This window comes from Morone saxatilis, unplaced genomic scaffold (genome assembly GCF_004916995.1).
Source record: "Morone saxatilis isolate NCDOM2014 unplaced genomic scaffold, NCSU_SB_2.0 Contig5, whole genome shotgun sequence".
NCBI lineage: Eukaryota > Metazoa > Chordata > Actinopteri > Moronidae > Morone > Morone saxatilis.
This window is the reverse complement of record NW_023340095.1, coordinates 21,860,666-21,866,955: the sequence shown is the minus strand read 5'-3', so window position 1 is coordinate 21,866,955 and position 6,290 is coordinate 21,860,666. Positions and strand designations below refer to the sequence as shown.

The window sequence follows — 6,290 nt, the reverse complement described above, 5'->3', positions numbered from 1 at the left end:
TGAAAAAAGAATTGTTGTTTTTTGTACCTTTAGAATAAGCTGTTTCTTATCTACAGAGGGAGCGGGTCCTCCTCTGTGGTGGCCGGCCATGTTGACCACCACCATGTTTCGCAATTACGCCCAGATGCGACAAAATAATACCATCAGCCAATTTTTTTATGAATTTTTCACCACCCTTCTTTTTCTCCAGGCTGTTTGTACAACTGGAGGAAATGCTCCAACTTTGGCACAGGCATCCTTTTGTCCCAGTGGACCACTATACTGTTGTGTGAGATGTTCTGGCTTCCCGGGTAATACCCACCCCTACACTATGTCCAAACTGGTGGACGGGTACTGTCACCCAGAGGACAGCAACACCGTTGTGGACACCACCCATGCCTAATGACCAAAGGTAAAGTTTAAGAATTACACTAATCCTTGGGTCTGTCAATTACTTTAGAATGTGTCACCTAGTCCCTGGAATTCACGACAATCGTAACAATAAAAAAATAACGCAACAAACCTTTAATTTCCGTACATTCACCCAAGCAAGTTGCACACCTTGCAAGTCTCTGCAAGCTGAATCTCATATACATGCTGAAATATGGAAACCAGTGCTTCCCTGAGGAACAGTTAAAATCCCTAAGGGATTTAAGGTTGCAGTAAGATGTAAATGAATGTCTCAAACTTTGACTTCATTTTCTTACACATGCAGGCTGTTTAAGAACTATTGCCATTCTTGACATGCTGATTCTCTTGATGCCAGGTTGGCAGGCACCTGTCTGTCTGCAAGAAGGAGAAATCGATGCTTTGCTCTCAACAGAGTGGCAAACCGGCCCATTTGACGCAGAAGTCCTGGAGCTTGTCCAGCGTCAGTGTCGGGGCGGTTTTCACATAAAACTTCGAACAGTGTTCGACATTCAGACTGTCCGTTCAGACATGTCTCACATGTTTAAATTTCCGTTTGTTTTGAGCGTGGGGTGCCGCCTGGGTAGGTTGGTGAGAGGAGGAGGCCTCATCCATAATTGTGTTCAAACCACAACTGTAAACCCTTTGTTGGTTTGTGCCGGTTTATTATTATTATTATTATTATTATTATTATTATTATTATTATTACTATTATTTATTTTCTGCAAAAGCTCAAATTCCTGTTAGCTGGGTGAGCTACAAACACCAAACTACTTCTAGTACTAAATGTACTTCCCAAAAAACATTAGCCCAAGCGGCAAGATGGTGGCGCTGTAATTAAGGCCAAAAACTTCATTTTGGAAAGGCTGACCCCTAAGTCAGATTGACTTGAAATTGTCCAGCTCAATGTGCTTAACAAGAAAACCTTTTGGACGATAAAAGTGCTAGGTGACAATAGTTCTGCTAATTAGCTTAAACTGAAATTGAACTGTAAAGTGATTTTCTGACTTGTCTACTTTTTTGATTTGGACTCATTCAACACCAAATTGGGTATACAACATGGCAGGACTGAGATAAGATTATTGTTAATTAGGTGGATACTAAGGGGTACATTTTTACAGTTTGTTATAGATCTGTAAATCCTAGATCCTAATGTGGTTCCTCATAACATTAGGCGCACAGGGATGTACAGTATGTGTGCCTGTTTTTATTTCTGGACAAGAGCTCCTCAGTCTCAGTGAGGCTTTATGTGGCTGAGTAGTTCTGATGATGGTTTTGTAATAGAGGAAGTCCCTTGTCAGCTCACCTCTGCTATAATCTCCACTGTTTCCTTCCAAAAAGGAATACAATGAGAGTAAATGAGCTTTAGCCTTTGATGACAGGAACCATTTCGTAATCACTCACAGAAGAAATGATAATAAGCACGATGACACTCATCATCCTTATTATCATTCTAACATGACAGTTGTTACCTGAACTGAACTCACATGAAGACTGCCATCATAACTACCTCAAATTACCCTCTTTGCTTTCTGTAGAAGATTACGAAACTTTTGTACTAAATATTCAATCTCGACTTTCTTTCTTGTTTCTTTTTCAAGGCTCTTCCTTTCTTTTTTTGTATTTTACATGTTGTAATATTGTCCATTCTGTCCTGTCCATCAGTAACTCTTGGACTGTTTTGGCTAGGTCTTCTTTTTAGAATGCACATATATGAATATTGTTACAAGATTTAAAGGACTTTCTCAAAGGACGCTAACTGGTCCAGTACCATGTAGTTTGGCTACAAAAGCATAGCTTGAAGCCTGGCAAGATGGATTTTCATGTGATGATTTTGTGAGGCAAAGGCTAACATATCCTGACTTTAAGTCCCTAATAATCCTGTAAGCCTGGAACCTACATTTCCCATAATGCAAACCAACAGCATTTTTCATTAAACCCTCCCTGCCTAATAAATGCTCATGTCTTTCAAACGCTATAAATGCAGACTTTCTGTTGAACATTTGTTGTCTCTGAACCAAGTTGATGACATAATAAGGATTATCATCGCTCAGGTTTGACATCATACTGTAGGTCTACAGTCACAGAAGACACTATACAGTTGTTTTCACAGGCCGAGTAGTACTTCCTTTGGCTGTGAAACTGGTCTTGATGTGTAAAGTAGATAGAGTTTCCCTTAAAGACAAATCTGTCATCGAAAATAGGATTAATTACCAGTACTGTCGATGCCTGCAACCAGTTAATCTGAGTTTCTGTTAGTAGTGGATATCTGACTTTGGAATAAATCTCTTCCTGGTTATATCTGCCAAACAAAAACCTCTTTGTGCTGACTGTTGACTAGATTACAAGGTAATTAAAGCTGTAATGAATTAGCTCTGCCCTCTGTGGGGATGAAGTACTACTGTATGTTAGAACAAATCCCATCTCTCATTCCAGGGCCAACACACACATAGACACAGACACATAAAAGCCTTGAAGAGGGACGTACATCAGTGTCTCTTTTCTCTGTTGAAGATGTGTAACAAAGAGCAGCCCTTTCACAACTAAATCAGCACTTTGTATCCTTGTCTTTGACATCACTGTACTCCTAAGTCACAGGTTGTAACTGTATCAGATGGACAACGACTGTGACCCCTCTCTCTCACTCCTACACACACACACACACACACACACACACAGTAACTGCAGGTAGTAACAAAACTCCGGAACATTTAAAAAAGAACAAAACAAAGACTTGTGAACTGAATTAATCATGACCCAACTTCGACTGCTGACAACAACAATATGGGTGTGTGATGCTCAGCCGTTATTTCGACAGAGAAGGTTGTTCCATTAAACTAACCAATGCAGTACAGCTTGTAGTCAATGCAAGCTGTACGTTGTCTGGAAGCAAACAGAAATGCTGTTCAGTGAATGACAGACTTTCCTTTTTTTTTCCTTCACACTCAATAGATTTTTTACACCCTAGAAAGAATTCTACAGTAATAATGAAGGATGAATGCATGAAGGGAAATTTCTGATACTGTAAACTAATAATGGACTGTCCATTGATTTGCATGAGTTTATGACAACGTAAATGGATGTGGCTGCGCCTGTTTTTGTTGCTGGTGCTCTTCATCATTTCGTTCTCATCAGACTATCCCTCAGCTTCATTTCCTTCATTTGGATTTTTTAATACAGTTCAACACTTACTCTGCCTTGAGGCTAGCTGTATTTAAAGTGGTTTTAAATCAACATGTTTTTGAAGACTGATAAAAAATTATTTCACAAGTTGCTGATAAATATTATCTTGAATTTCAACCTTTGACAGTATACATAATGGACAGAGCTTCTGGATCAGATTGAAATACATTTCAGCAGGGGGAGCTCCATTGGCTGCAATAACACAGCGATACCATTCACTTTAATGGAGAATGAGCCGACTTGACACTTCCTTTATGAGCTCAGTAAACAGTTTCCTAATGAGTTTAGAGTCTCAGTCGCCAGTTTCACATCTTCTTCAATACATTAGGATGTTCATTTAGTAAATTATGGTACAATTTAATTTAAAATAGACGATAAAGCCACATATGCTTTTGGCCGGGGCTACTTTTCAATTGACTCTCAGTGAGTCTGTCCAGCGCAGCACACGAAACTCAGATCAAACTGTCAAACTAGGCAGTGCTGATCAAATACGAAGCTAGATTCTGTTAATGTGTTGCCAGTTTCTCGCTTGAAATTCAGAAACATATTTTAGTGTACTGTTTAGCTGTTATCCGAGATTGTGTGTGACCAGGCGAGCCGTCATTGTTTCCTGCTACACACAAGTCAAAACTGCGCAGCCAATGAGCGTAGATCAACTCACAGTATGTTCTACTTCACAAACCAATGGGTGTCGCACGATAGGTTCACACTTGATTTCAACCATGTCTAGATGTACAAGCTCTGAAACGGCACTTAATACAACTCCACAAAAAACAGTTGCTGCTGGTGCAGCTTTAAAGCAGAGTAATGATGAGGACACTGTTTTCTGGGTCTACTAGGCTATCGCTGTCAGACCAAATTATGCGATAGCACAAGCATTACATGAAGAGCGACTTATTTTCATCTGATCTGATTTTAAACAAAGGAAAGTGATGATTTGAATGTTGTCCACTAGAGGAATGTGCACAAACAGTCAGAACAGGCTGGTCAACTGCATTAGCTCTGTTACTGCACCCTCAGGTAAACTTTTGCATCTCTGTGGCATGTTTGTTCTCAAACCTCATTTACAATATTTGAGTCGTTTTGCCGCATTCTTGATGTCAAGGCATCCTCCAATGACGTTGACTGAATGATTAGTTGAAAATGACACACATGCCCTTGATAGGATTGTGCAGTAGAATGCAGAAACATATGCTTGAGATTCAGAACATTCATCTTCACACAAGCACTTGTTCGTCTCACAGTTAATTAACATCTGTCAGCAGGTTGCTGGGTGATTTTTCCCAGGCTTAGAATATTTATAGTATATAGACGACTGCCAGAACAGTGACTTTAACTAGGTGCAATCCAATACATTGAGTCTGCATTAAGTAATAACCTGTAAAAAACTGAATTAGTTCTACATATGTTGAGACTGAAATGTTGATTGTATGTTCCTATTTAGCCACAGTAGGAGTGTGGATGACAATGTCGGTTGGACTGTTTTAACCAGACTCAAAGATCTCAACAACTATTAAATGGATTTCAGTGAAATTTGCCATGAACCAATCATGGTACTCAGATAATGAATTCTACTGACTTTGGTGACTTTTACCTTTAGTGCCACGACCTCACAGAGCCAATAACAAGCCTATGGACCAATACAGTGGTTATACTGTTTGTTATTTAAATGAAGGTTTTTTTTCTAACATCAAAATGATTTAAACACATCATCATCAATTTGATCACATGTTTTAGCTTTCTAAATATCCCTCAGTTGACCATTTTCATGGCAAACATTGTGAGTTGTTGAAACAATAGCAGTTTTTCTCTTTCATTGAAATGTGAAACAGGACACTTTTGTAATGGCGCATTAAGGCAGACTTTTATTGAATATTTATGTTGGCTGCATTTTTTAGAGACCAGCAGAGGCATCAATGGGATGAAAGCGTGGATGACTTGCAACAAAGAAAGCACCTTTGGCTTGTCACACTTTTAACTTAACAGAGATTTAAAGATTAAGATTTTTGTTCTGACTCTGCTCGAATGACTTTGTATTCTTTGTTTCAAGAGGAGCTTCTTGGTTCACCAAAGAGCCTAGTGGGCCTGCAGTCAGGTGAAAGCCCTTGTTAGTTCAGTCAATGCCGAACACAAGAAGACGACAGCAGTCACTGGGAGTAACATTTCGCTTGCTTTCAACTTCTGGGAATTAAAACTCTCAGCATATCTCAAGGAAATGAAGCAGTGATTACTGTGTCTGTACTGGCTGTAACTTAGCTTTCATGCATCCACTATGTGATATTTGTGTCTTCACACAGGCCTGTGGAAGCTCAGACTCATATCTACATGACATTCCATATCGTGCGTTGATCACTCACTTGCGAGGCGTCTGCTTAGTAGAATTAACCCTGAGGGCACCCTTGGGTCCTAGCTGACAAAAATGCCACATTGCTGTTAAAGTGTCAGGCGCAGTATCAACTGAAAGTGTTCACAGCAAAGTACAAATGAAAATAAAAGGCTAACTGACAAGGAAGAACAGAGGCAAGAATTAGTTTCAGCACTGTTTGTATCGCGTTGTGTTCGTTCATGTACTGCTGCTATGAGATGAAAATTTCCCCTCAGGGTTAAATAAAGTGTCTGTCTGAAAACACAGGGTCACTATCAAGCAAGTACAGTGCCTTGCGAAAGTATTCGGCCCCCTTGAACTTTTCAACCTTTTGCCACATTTCAGGCTTCAAACA

General features: G+C 39.7%; 1 protein-coding gene across 1 annotated transcript in view; it reads left to right on the top strand.

Moving 5' to 3' along the window:
* cryl1 (crystallin, lambda 1) overlaps window positions 1–6,290 on the top strand; it is a 26,878-nt gene that overhangs the window by 9,143 nt on the left and 11,445 nt on the right. The window lies entirely within an intron of this gene.